We start from the raw sequence: 13,896 nt of genomic DNA on the forward strand, positions 1-13,896 counted from the left end.
CGGCAGTGCTAAAACTTAAATCAAAATCCACATTGAGCCACTGCAGCGGAGGGGACGGACTCTGCACTCCGGATTGGGCACTGGCAATTTGTTGCGGCTTTGGGCTTACGTTTTCGGTTCATTATATTGATCTGTGACTTGGCCCGTTTAGCGCCTCCGCTGGTTTATGTCTTTCGCACACTCATTCATGTGTGCGAGTGCCTCGGGAATTTTGTTTTGATAAACATTGCGGTCTCGGCACCGAGGAATCGCGAGGTGGCAACGGCTGGTGCGTTTATGGCTGGAGTTTCATAAAATAATCAATTAAAATGAGATTACTTAAGTGTGTGAGAGAATGAGGGATTACCTCTCGGAATTGTTTAATTTTTGCATGCAAGTTATTGTCTTGTTATAAGCTTGAAGCCAGCTGGATTTAACTTTTCGCATCCGCCTCTTCCCCTACCGCTAATAGGGGAAAATTTCAAGAGTACTGAAAGTTTTTCACCTGGACCTGCAAAACTAATATTTTAAGAATCACATCAGTATCTCCTGTAAGGTAAACTGATGGAAGAAAATAATTTTTAGTAGTAACTTGGAAGAGAAGTTTGAAAATCTTATCAACACAGATCAGAAACGTCTAACCTCAATGAAACTCTTTGTTATTTTACATTCCTTTGATTTGATCTTCGGTTTGTTTCGGACATCTGTTTATTGGACAGCATTTAATGATATTTTTGCAACACAAATAGTAAGCGGCGCTTAAGCCTCCTTTCAAGCAACATTAAACAGGCTCTACGCATATCTCAACAAAGACGTACCTATTGACCAGCCTGTTTGAACTATTCTTAGATTTCGCAATTAAATTTATTTACAAAGTTGTTTTGATTCCTGTAACACGGTTCCCCCTGTCAAGCTGCCGTTACTGTTCCCACTTGCAACCATTATTATTCCTAACATTTTTGCTGCTTCTGCGCACTGACGGGGGAAACAGCTGTTGGATTTGGAAAAATGTGTTCCCAGTAATTTAAATTACTTTTGCGAATCGCAACAGGAATTGTGTATATTCTCTTGCACTGAGATCTCTCTTCGGATGGATTTCTGAAACTGTTCTACGCTCAGCTGTTCCCGCTGTGCTCTTTTGTGTCCACGCTCTCTTAGTCCTGACCATAGCCAACATTTCGATAGCTAGCCACCCACGCGGCGAATTGGAGGTGTTCTCTCTCTCACACCTTCCGAGTGGAAACGAGAGCTAGAGCAAACGAATCGGGACGAAGCAGGGCGAGAGCCAGAGCCGAGTAGGACTCCCCGATGATGGCTTGGGTGCGTGCACAGCCTCCGTGCATATCTGATGGCCAGCAAGCGAGTCCGTCAGATGCGTGGCGAACGTTGAATTTAACGGTCGGTTTGGCAGTGAAAGTGGAAAGAAAGCGGTGTACCGCATTGGGCCAACAAATCGTTTTGTGCGCAAAACAGAAACCAGCAAAAAGAAGAAAATTTTAATGCAACAAAACAAAAAAAAATAAAAGTGAAATAAACATAAAGGATACGAAAAAACAAAAAATTCAAGGAATATAAATACAAAGAAATACAAACTTGTGCAAGCTGTGACACTCCAATTAACTAAGTCTATTCCCTAGCTAAACTACTTCTAAGCATATACTAAGTTCGAGTTCGGATTCCTTGGAGTCTTCAGCAATTTCTGGTAAATTATTCAAGCAAGTTTCTATTTTGCTCCGTTTTTTGTGTGTGTGTTTTTTGGGTGTTTTGCTGCCTTCCATCCTGGGCCGCCATAAAGTTATACAAATTATAGCCATTCCCAATGCTGGTTTTTTTTTTTGTTGGTTTAAAACTTTTGGTTCACGCAGCGTTCGCATTAAATTTCTTATTTTGTTGTTGGCTGTCGCTTTTTATTTCCTTTCTCCTATTCGCGTGGCACATGCGGCGTATACGCACTGTATACACTTCTATTGTGTTTGTGTGTATAACCTACTTTTCTGCCAGTTTCTCTGACAGACAGGAACCGGGACTGAGGACTGGGACTTGCTATGGGACTGGGACTGACTCCGGTTCTGAGCCTCGAAGCGAAAACTGAAACTGGAGACTGGCGCTGACTCTGCCAGCTGCTGTCGCTTCTGCGGCGAGTTAATTTTATGGATTTGCGTTGCTTGTTTACTTGGCTTAAATACTGAAAGATCCACAAGTTGGCTACGAATTCGGGGTGGCAGTAGACAACAGACAATCGACATCAGACAGCAGGCAGCTTGTTGTTTGGGCCATTTTTATTAATTTTTTGTTGTTGTATTATTATGGCCAAATAGTTGCTCAACCAAGTTGCTCCGTATACATACGTATACATAACGTTTGTCTTCATCAACTTGGGCTAACTTTTGCCAAGTGATTGTTGATTTTGTTTGATTTGCTGTAACGTTTGCCGTTGCTGTTGCTTTTGCTTTTGCTGTTGCTGTTATTTGATTTTAGTACTTTGGCAAAGTCAACATTCGTTAGCAAAAATTTCGCTCACGTTCCATTCGACCGAGTTCTCGATTTCATGAGTTTTGGATGCCGGTTCCTGGTTGCTTTTATTTGCTCCCCTGTTCCGCCGCTTAGCCAGCGCAACGTTAGACTCAATGCCCCAGTCACAGTCTCCATCGCAGTCCCAATCCCAGTCACTGGCACAGTCTGTCTCCTGTCTCCTGTCTCTGTTCGTCAGTCTCTTAATGTTTGTTTTTCTCGCCTCTTGCACTATGCATAACGTCCAATGTATAGATATAAATATACACAAATCTATCTATAGATATATTTTGCTGTTTTGGCAGTGCTTGCGGGAAGAGCTTATAGCTCGGAGTGTGGAGCTTGGACTAAGCTTTGCCGTCCTTAAGATTATTTATGCGGTGATTAGCTGCGCTGAATTATTGCTGAAATTATCAAGTGTGCTATAAAATTTCAGTGCCATTTATTTGCACAACTTTTAGCGTGGCTCACGTACTAACCGAACACACCCCAGTACAGTCCACACCTCCCCATGGTTCCCATGGACCCAATACACATCCAAGCGAACTCGCTGGCGTCTCATGTGTATCGTTGTCTCGGTTTTGGTTTCGGTTTCGGGTGCGTGCGGTACGAGTGAGTGTAACAAATTGCCAGAGTTTGATTTTTAAGTGTGAAATATGGTACAAGGAAATTGGATTAATTACACTGGGGTTCGCTTGTATTCAATTTGATTTAAAAGCCAACCTTGGCGTTCTTTAAGGTTTGATTTTGCAAGATTTAATCATTCAATTTTGTGCATGTCCATGAGGACATTCTTGACTGTATTTCTTGTAAAATTTCTGGGAATAATTAGCTTGAAGCTGATACATTTGGTTTAATATGTCCAATCTGTTTCCGAGAATATTAATGTATCCTTTCCTCGAATATACCAAAGGAAGATTATTTTCTTAACACTCTTATTACCAGGAATTTATTTTAGTTCTCTGCTTTCGTCCTTGCTTTAATGTTTTGCTCTTTCTTAATCCTGTTTCTATTTGAATGCGTAAGCTCTCTCTGCAAAATTTCCGGCACAAACTTAATCGCTCTTAATTATAATTAGTTAAAAGGGGTTTTAGCAGCGTGTATTTGTGAATGCTTAAAGCATTTACTTGCATCTACATTGGGTTTTTATACCAATCGCTTTGCCCAAAGATGTTTATTTACTTAGCTTCATTATTAATTAATCTACTTTTGCTAAGTTTACTCTAGCCACAATGAACAGAGCAGAGCCTTGGCCTGTAATGTAATGGCAAAACAAGGATTATCATTTGAGTGGCAAAGTGTGGGAAATAAGATTTTCCATCATCTGCAGGCGACTCAGAGCCCCCCGTCGTGCCGCAGGTTCTTTGCAAGCTCACTCCCAGCTAATTGCCTAAGCTTTAACCTCAGAGTGAACCTGGGAGCTCTGTACAGATTAATTACATTTAAATAAACACGAATAGCAGCAGCAAACATGACCGATGCCACAACAGTTACATAAACAATTCCACAATGCAGACAACAATAACAACCGGCAGACAATTCAATTCAATACAATTGAATTCAATTTCACTTTGGTCTCGGCGGCTACTTTAAGCTGATTACCGCAGAAGGCCAGAGAAATTCCACAGAAGGAGAAGGACTCAGCCGAATGGAGTTATAAATTTGAATGAGCTTTCCGCCACACACACACCCACAACCACACAAAAACAAAATCATTAACTTTTGTTGCAAAAGCAGCAAAATTCTGTTTTCCACTTTGCCGTTTTGCTGTGCAAAGGAAATGTTGTACATTTGATGTGGGTAGCACGAGGCTTCTGCCCCCCCAATCCAAGGCCAGACAGACAGCCAAGGATAGTGCGGAAATTTGTATTATATCTTTAGTAAATGAAAGTCAAAGCCGAATTTAATGCTGGGATTAGTGATAACACCAATGAAGATGCCACAATGGACACAGGCAGAAGGACAGACTCGGCAAGGCCGAATCCAGAGACCGTTTGCATATGGGAAGAAATGCCTAATGATTTATGACTCGGGTTGAGTCCGCAAAAGTTTCACTGTCCACTGTCCGAATTGGTGGTGAAAAGTGTGAAAAACTGTCTGCCACATGGAGAATCACATGCTCTTGGTGTGAGTCTGAGGTGGGTAATGTGTGTGTGGGGAGGGGTTGCCGGAATGCTGCAAAAGTAAATTCAATTTTACGTTTCACAACTCAGCATGATTTCTATCAAAGCTGGGGGACTCTGTATCCTACCTATGGAGCACTCTGTTGCCCCACATTGTGTACCGCAAACTGATTGCTTTTGGTGGTCCCTCGTCTGTCCCTGTCCCTGCCTCTGCCCTATTCCCTGTCTGTGTATGGGCGGGCTTGTACGGCAACCCAAAGCAGGCTACAACATGAAAAAAATCACTAAAAAACTTGTGAAAAGCATCAAAGCGCACTTTCTGAGCTCTGAGCGAAAGTTGGGCTTGTTCGGGCTATTAAGGTTGTTGCTGTTGTTGTTGTTGTTGCTGTTGAAAGTTAAGAACTTTTCAAGTGAGTTTTGCGGCTTGGTTTAGGGCATCATCGGACTATTGGCAAAATTGCTTTCAAAGACTTGGCCTCGCCCCGTCTCGTCTCGTCTCGACTCGGCTGGAGTACTCGTATTTATGCAGTTTTAATGAGAGTCGCTTGTGGAAATGTTGCTGCTAATACAGGAAATTAATAAGTTAAGTAGCCATTAGGTGCTTGAGTGCAAAGTTCGATCGGTGAACTTTTCCATTGAACTTTGCCAGCAGATTGAGCAAACGCCCTTCAGACAGACACGAGTCTGGGCAGCTCTCTTGAGAGAGTTCTCTGATTTTTTGGCTGCCACTCCTCCAGTCAGTGGCTGGTGCTTAAGCCGCGTTTTATTTTCACTAGCAGCAAGTGCAGTCATCTGTGAAAATATTGGCAAGACTCAAACAGCGCAAGCATTTGACATAAATCCTTATTATCCTTTTGTGCACAAATTGACATTGCACTTGTAAGGCGATTGCTGAATCAGTCTCAGCTCCCTGCCCTTGCCTGCTGGCTTTCCACTTTTTGTCTGTGGCTTTGTTTTCCCAGCCACCAGCAATTGTTGGCTGCTCTGGAGGAGGAGGAGCTGGGGCTGGAGCTGCAGAAGCAGAAGCCAACAAATGCAGGAAGACCTGCCAGGTTGTGTCCTTGGCACGTCTTGCCACTTAATTGACACAGACACGGCTTATGTGGCCGCCGCCATAAAGTGCACGAAATTAAAATTCATAATGTTGACTTTAATGGAGCTAATGCTGAAATATCAAAGCTGCTGGCTTAGGTGCCAGCACCTCGCACATCTCATAGATTAGCCCGGCTGCCATGTACTCGCATGTCGCTGCCAAGTCATGCCTGGCCGAGCCTGGCCCAAAAAGCGTCTTCTTCTGCCTCCTGCCAGCTTGGCAGCTTTTGCCAGCTTGCTGCCTGGAATTTTATTATGCGACGCACAGCCTCTTTGGGCCACCTATCTAGGGGGGGTAGCGGGTGGAGGAAGAGACGCACAACTTTGACGTTATTAAATTATGCGGAGATTTGCGCACTTTTTTTTGCTTCTTAGCTTTTTTCGGAAAGCCTCTTGACGTTTTTAATGATGAGCCAGAGAGTCCTCCGGCTCCTGGCCCATGCTGCCACTGACTAGGCCAAAATTAAATTATTTTATTGCCGGAAATTCATTAAATCATGCTTTTATGCAATTTCCCCAGACTACATTGCTGGCATACTCAAGTGGGAATCTGTCAATTCCTCGCCCCATTGGCCCTGACGGACAAAACGACAGGCTGTCGGGAATATTTTGTCCTCCCACGGCCCACGGCGCATGGGCCACGGGACAGACTTTGATTAGTACGTGCCGTTGTTCACATTTCTATTATGCCTATAATAACATTTATTTCATTGTTTACTCGGCCACTGCCACTGGTGAAATCGATTGAGCTGTGATCTATTTCCAGACACATGCTCGCTCTCTCTAAGCACCAAAGCCCCTGACAACGAGACAACGGGCCCCAAAACAATGCAAATCTGACATTGCCAGAGGAGCGGAATTTTATTTATGTTTTTTAAGTGGAAAAAACACAAAGGGGGAGACGCTGAGCCGAAAGCCGTAAGCTAAGTCTCGAAACAAAAACCAGGACAAGAACCGAAAAACCCAAACAATCATCAAAATAGAATCATAAAAACAGTTAGCGGCGATCATAAATTGTGTGGCACAAAAGCATAAAAACTGTGCCACGTGGCATAAAAATGCCAGTGCCTTCTGCATTCTGCAACCTATCCAATTCATATACGAATACGAATAGGAATAGGAATACATACAGCTAGATATATGGCCTCGACATTTGTTGGCCGAGTAATCCCTGCAAATCAGCAGTTTTCCAGTCCTAGTACTCCGCGTACATTTCGTCCAATAAATCTCGCAACAATAAAACAGAAATTTACATTTTTATAGGAACAGCAGCCAGAAGAAATCGTTAGCCAATACAATCAATAGAGGACACCAGACACACGGCGCTACAATTTAATATTAGATTCGATTGCCGGCTTACCTTGTGTAGGTCTGTGTGTAATGCCCATGAAATTGCATGGCCGAAAGGTCTGGCCCGCTACTAATACAATATTCATATAATATCGTCTGGCAAAGACATCATTAAAATGCTAATGGAATTTATTTATCTATTAAATAAGGGCTATGTCGCAGGCCAGTTATTATTTATAGAGACATACACAGATAGAATCGCAGTGGCAGATGGAGGGACAAGCTAAATAAATCATAAAAGTTGCCAAGAAAAAATACCAAAATACATTTGAGCGGACCACATCATTTCCCACACTTGTACTAATTCCTGTAATTTGCCGCACCCACACACACACGCACCCACTTGACATAACCACTCCCTCCATATTACATGAATAAAATATAACAAAAATTGCGTTAATTTTTTAGCATGTTGCATGACCAACAATTTTTCTATTTCCACAAAGCTCTCATGGCTCCCCGGTGATTCCTGCAACAACAGCGTTAGAGACAGAGACAGAGAGACAGAGGCAGGGACAACAAATTTAAGTACTTGACATGAACATTTTGAACAAAACCTCAAACCAACGGCAACAACAACCACAGCAATGGCCATCTGTAAAATTAAACTTGTGGCGCAACGCACGCGAAAATTTGTGCTCCACTGGCCAACAAAAGGGAGCCAGGGAGAGCCACCCAACCGTCCTCCCAATCCCCCGTTGATGCTGCAGTGTGGCTGCCTGCTGATGTTTATCATAACCGCCTACAAGGGCCACAATGACAAGAACCACAGCAAGGGAAGCTTCACCAGAGCACCAGCACCAGCAGCAGCAACAATATGGTCGGCCATCGCCGCACCCAGCCAAATAATTTGCTGGCAGGCGTAGCTAATGACCAACTCGTGTAAGTGCGCTGGATGGATGGATGGATGGTTGGCTGTAAGGGGGACTAGGATGAAAAATCAGAACAGCCCGGCTCAGACCACAGCCGAAAAAAAGAACAACAGGAAAAAAACAACAGCAACAATCACAAGTTTGGTTACAAGCAAAATGATGGGCATGAATTCATCATGGGAGTGCTTGTAGAGCCACCGGAGAGAGAGCGTGGACTGGTGGGACTCTGTCCCAGATACTCACTGTCCCCGCTGCCCGCCCTTTCCATTAAATCTATGTCGAGGGGAATTTTAAAATAAAGTAACGAAACATAGTCCTTTCACACTCGCAGAAAAAAGTGTACTCAAAAGGAGTGCTTATTCCGTTTAACATTCGTTCAAGTTTAACTTAATAAGAAAATGTTTTCTGTACATTAGATCCTTTTAGATTTCTAACAGATTCATTAAAGGTATAGAAAATATAAGCAACTAGACGGGAAAGAGAGTGATCAATTATTTCTCCGAGTGTAGCTGTAGGAAGATGCAGAGGAGGAGAGATAGGGAGCGACTCGCTGTGAGATTGAGTGGTGTAGAGAGTGAGAGAGAGAGACAACGTCGCTCGCTAATTTTATGCTCTTTTGTGATTTTTGTGCTGGACACACCCTGTGGGCATGTTTAGTGTCCTTTCACTTTCCCCAGTAAATGCAAACTTTGCGCGCTTTTGTCATTAGCGTTGATAGCTGTAACGTGAACAGGAAGCCAGCAAAACGAGCAACGGCAGGGCACGGGGAATGGCTGAAGCGACTGGCAAAAGAGACTGAGACGAACAGCGGGGAGGAGTGAGTGCCAGGGGGAGAGATTGAAGAGACCTGAAAGCTCCTTGCCGGCTGCCTTTTTGGCCGCTTTTCATGTGTTGTTGGCGCCATTTCCACACCCACCCAGCCCGTGCTTCTTGTCGTTGTCACTGGGTTTGTGGTCCCCAACAGTTTGGTTACTTTTAATGAGCGGGGCGTGGCTCGTGGCATGAAACATTTCGCGTAGGTGGCAGCGAGGGGGTGCTGTGCGGTGCGCTGCTCTCATTAAGTTGCGGTCGTACAGTTTTATTCCTCTCCGCTCCGGTCTCACTCATTTTTCGCCTAATGAAAGTGAATTATTAAATGAGAGCCAAGCAGCCGAGTGACGGCAACAGAATGTATAACCCCTGACCCAGCTACTTGTCATAAGTATCTCCCAGCCACTTCCCTGTACTGGAAACTTTGACAAAAATAAACCGAAGACCTCCTACTCATGTTCAGCTCTGACAGCGTGACAACGGCAGCCTCAAACAAAAAAGCAAACGGGTTCCATTGACCCCTGATTCGCTGGCAGCCAAAAAACCCAAACTTTGGTGCCCAACATCAAAGGCAACATTCCTGCAGGACGAAAGTGGGTAACCCACTTACAAAAAACTGAAACAAAATCAAATTGGGCCTCGCCCTCTGTGGCGTTTGCTTATTAAAGTGCCGGCGTCTAGCCGCACAGGCAGACACATGTGGGGCATGCCACACGGCTCCTCTTGCATACCAAATTTCGTATGTAAATGACAAGTTTTTCAAGAAGTTCCACAAAAATTCATAAAGTTGGTTGGCCACTCACATCTACCCTTTCCAGTTCGCCAAGCAACTACAATTTTAAGAACTGTTGCTAGAACGAATTTTTATTATAAAATCCAATTTGCAATTTGCAAACTTTATTTAAAAAAGGTTTTTGCTCTTATTAAATCCATGATCCTATGTAGAAACAAAGATTGTTTCTATGGGAGCTACTTGTGTGATCCAATCCAATCCTCGTCGTTTCTTGAGGGTATACTTTATCAAGTCAGCTTAGAAAATGTTGCTTAATTACGCACAGGCAAGTGACGAGTTCCTTGAGAGCTTAGTGAATACATACATATGCATATCCACATGCACATCCATGTGTGTATCATTAAATTTTTACTCGTTTTTAATTTATGTCCAAGATAAAAGCAACAGCTTAGCCCCGGGCCACAGGCAGCTGCCGTTGCAGGCAGCAATGGGGAATGTGGGGAAAATTAAATATGTTGTAAATAAATCAACTGGAGCCTGTGCCATAAATAAATAATGGGAGATATCAACTGGCGATGTCTGTACAGGCTGCTCTTAATCTTAGCATGTGTGGTTAGGTTTTCTTTTGGGGTTTTGTTTAATTTCATTTCGGCTTTTTTCTGTTGTGCAACAAACAACTGTGCAAATATTTGAGGAGCAGCCACAAGGCGTCGTTGTGCTTTGCGAAGCAAAACAAATTACTTTTAGTTATTGCTTTAAATAGTTTGTGCAGCAATTTATGCAAATGTTTGAACAATCGCCGAGGCAGATTGGGTATACGCTCCCCTCTAGCTGTTGCCACTCTGCGTTCTGTGGTGGAGTTTTCTTTAATTAGTGCACCAAACTGTGCCACATAGACGGCAACCGCGGCGGGGAGAGAGTTGATGTCGACTCTCTCTCTCTCTCTGTCTGTGTGTGTATGCGGTTGTGTAGGTTTAATGGTATTTCCAGCATAATTGCAACGGCAGGCGTCTCATTTGAAAGTTTTGGCAGCGTCAGCGTCAGCCGCAGCAAAAGCAAAGGCAAAAGCAAACCTAGCAACATCAGCAGCAGTGGCAGCAGCAACAGTAACTAAACATACATAGACGCATACTAAAGTAATTTATATACGTATATGCCATGTTAGAGGCACACACACACGCACTGGCTGGATGGTGCAACAACTTGGCGGCTTGCTTTCGCAAATTTGCAAATATTTCACTTGCAGCGCCTCAAGTTATGCTACAGTAATTTGCAAGGCGTTGTTTTTGTAGCTGCCACTAATTAGCGTCTAATGCAGCTGCAGCTACAGCGCACTATGGTCCAGATGACCACTTTTCTTGGCCAAATTGAATAACTCGCGAACGGAACAAGATTTTTTGATTTAGTCTTTTGATATAAGTTAAGAATAGGGAGAGGAAGGTTTTTTGAAAAAATGGGCGTGGCAGCTCCTTTTTTTAAGGGAAAATCGGTTTTTAATTTTTTTTCTCAAAAAGTTAGAAGCAAAAAAAGGATGGGAATATGTTTAGCAGTCATATGTAATATGATTTAAAGTCGTAACACGAGTTAAAACAACCTAAAAATCTAAGATAATCGCATTTTTTCTCCCACAGAGCATGCTCTTCAGCAGATTCCTTTCAAAAACAATATTACACTGGCTACACTCTAGCCCTCCAAAATAGCTAGTGACTAGTACTGTGGCTTAAATGCAATGCAAAATGGTACCCTACTTCACAATTTTCTTCTTCATTGTGTTCCAAACGGCAAAAAACATTGAGAATTCTCATTTGAGGTTATGATCTATAAATGCAAATTGTAAGAGTTGTGGTCAAATGTGGCATTTGTGACTATATACATTTTAACAATCATTTATTGGTCTACGACACACAATAGGTTTCAAGGTGGGACTAGGTGGCACTCTATTAAAAAAACTTTCTCAAAAATTAGTCTTTACTACGAACTGACACATATTGAAGGCCTCACTTTGACATACAATTACGAAGACATCGCCAACCACTAGATACCGTTCGCATTACAGAACACGTAGTAAAAACCCTACTGAATAAAATGCATCCAAAAAATTGGATCAGTTAATCGTATTTTTCAATTTATGAGACATTTAAAACAGCAATAAAATTGGTACTTTTTCACTGCGCGTGCTGCGCAATAATGACCGCTGGGTTTCACAGCTGATTTTGCGAAGGTGGCGCCATCTATGCAAATTTTTGGTACGCAACTTTGATGGTCACTCTTTTTCTAATGCAGAGCGCCAAAAACCACGTCTTGGTTTTAACTTTTAAAAATTGCCTTTTGGCCAAGAAAAGTGGTCATCTGGACCATAGTGCAGCGGCAGCGAAAGTGCTGTAATAATAAACCCTGTCTCATCGCTACCCTCCGCGACAGCAAGACCAGAAAGTGTGCCATAGAAAGTAACCTGACTCCTGATCACTACGCTGAAATGGGGTCTGGGACGAAGCTGGGCCATAAAAATCACATCAAAACCGAGGCAAGACATAAAACTGAACTCTTTTGCTAAACGGCCATGCATACTCGTAAAACTTGACAATTTGTTGGTCAAAACTTCTCACTCCCAGCGCACCCAGAGCGCTGGTCAAGTGCGAGTATTTTGCAAAACAATACGCCATTTAACTGCTTCAATTTGAGTTTGGTTGTAAAACTTTTTCTCTACTCCCCTCTCCGCCCTATAATGTATAAGTATTTGGGTGTGCGTGCGTAACCTTTGCACCAGCGAAACAAAGGCGAGTGGGGCGGAGGAGAAAAAAATGGTTGCCAAGTTTATTAAAAGTTGCGGCAAAGCTGCAGACACAGTGCGAACTCTGGCCCGGAGGACGCTGAGAGCCAAGGAAGCGAGCGCTGACAGCCAGCAACTGACAAATGCCAACGCTAACTCACTCAACTCCACGCAAAATGAAATAAAAAATTCTCAAAACGCCAAGAAGAAAGATTTCAAGTTTCCTCGTTTTCCATCATCTTTCTTTGTTTTTTCTTTGTTGTTTCTTTCTGTGTGTTTGTGTGTGTGTGCGGTTTCTTTTTCGCTGATTTTTTGTTCGTTTGCATCGTGCCTTTTGGCAGCATCTTTGAGCGGTTTTTTATTATTATTATCTTTGACCTGGACTGGGGGTTCTTCTTCCTCTCTGCTCCTCCCCAGTCCTCTCCAGTCCTCGCCTTTTTCATGTTTCTCAATTTTTATTTATGGCGAAAGTTTTTGGCGCTTTCTTATGCATTTTCTGCGTGCGCTTCGTTTATGTTTGTGTGCGTGTGAGTGTGTGTTTCTGGGTCAGTGGGTAGTTACGCATACATATGTATGTACATTGTAATATGGAACCGTAATGGTACTTTGACCATAATGCACTTTAAGAGGATACGGGGATACGTTACTTGCTGGATTTTCCTCTGGACAGAATGTTTGATTTTGTTCTTTGAGAATTCGAAATTTGGTTATGTTTGCCAACACTTTTCCATATTTTTGTACCATTTAGCTAAGCTTTATTGTTGGCTCCGTTTTCACATTTAAGCTTTCTTTTGGTATATTTTTGGCAACTGATTACTGGAAATTACTAGCAGATTTTCTTACTTAAGCATTAGTTTCCCAATAATTGCAACGTTAACAAACTATATTTCCAAGCTTTGGTCAGTTCTCTCTTGGAGCTACAGGAGCTGCCCTTCCAATAACTATCAAACATCTGTGAAGATTTCACAGCAAACAATGTGCAATTGGCAAATGTTTGGCCAACTGAAGTTTGAGAATCGACTGTCAGTAACACAGTGCATTGGACTCTGGCTCTGGCTTCTATTTCTCAGGGTTTCTCTGTTGAATGCCTTCGTATTGCGTCTCGGACCACCACTTGGGGCATTGAGAGAGCTGACGGTGACGATGATTCGATGCTGATGTCGATTTAGGTAGAAATCTACTTGTCTGGGCTTTGGCAAAACGGTTCTGATTGAACACAACAATTTTGAAATTGCTAAACACACATGAACCCAAACAGAGGGACAGACACAGGGACACAGGGAAAGTACTCGCACTCGCATATAGTTGTGGGTGGGAGTGGTGCAGAACTACCACACGTTCGCATTACGTGCTGGTGACATTACTGCTGACAACGAAGCCATTGAAAAATTTAAACAGTTCCCTGTGCTCTGTTCGGTGTGTTCTGTGCGCCCAGCATGTCCTGGCGCCGAGTCAATCAATTGGCAGAAATTCGCATCTGTTCGACTGTGCCCATGTTTGCCCCTGTTTGACTGTGCCTGTCTTGGCCTGTCTGGGCTCGTCTGTGTTCGGGGATGTCTCGCATTTCCGGCACATTGCCGTTAAATGATTTTTAGCAAAAATCGTGCGGACATGACACACTCAAGTGGCTACCGATGCCACCACTCCACGCCACAC

General features: G+C 43.1%; 1 protein-coding gene across 1 annotated transcript in view; it reads left to right on the plus strand.

The window, feature by feature from the left end:
• Positions 1-1,341: 1,341 nt before the first annotated feature.
• LOC117897659 overlaps positions 1,342-13,896 on the plus strand; it is a 46,246-nt gene continuing 33,691 nt past the window's right edge. The window contains exon 1 of the mRNA XM_034806643.1: positions 1,342-1,681. The gene's annotated coding sequence lies outside the window, so the exon portion shown is untranslated. The remainder of the gene's footprint in view (positions 1,682-13,896) is intronic.

The sequence above is a fragment of the Drosophila subobscura genome, chromosome O (assembly GCF_008121235.1).
Source record: "Drosophila subobscura isolate 14011-0131.10 chromosome O, UCBerk_Dsub_1.0, whole genome shotgun sequence".
In the NCBI taxonomy this organism is placed as follows: domain Eukaryota; kingdom Metazoa; phylum Arthropoda; class Insecta; order Diptera; family Drosophilidae; genus Drosophila; species Drosophila subobscura.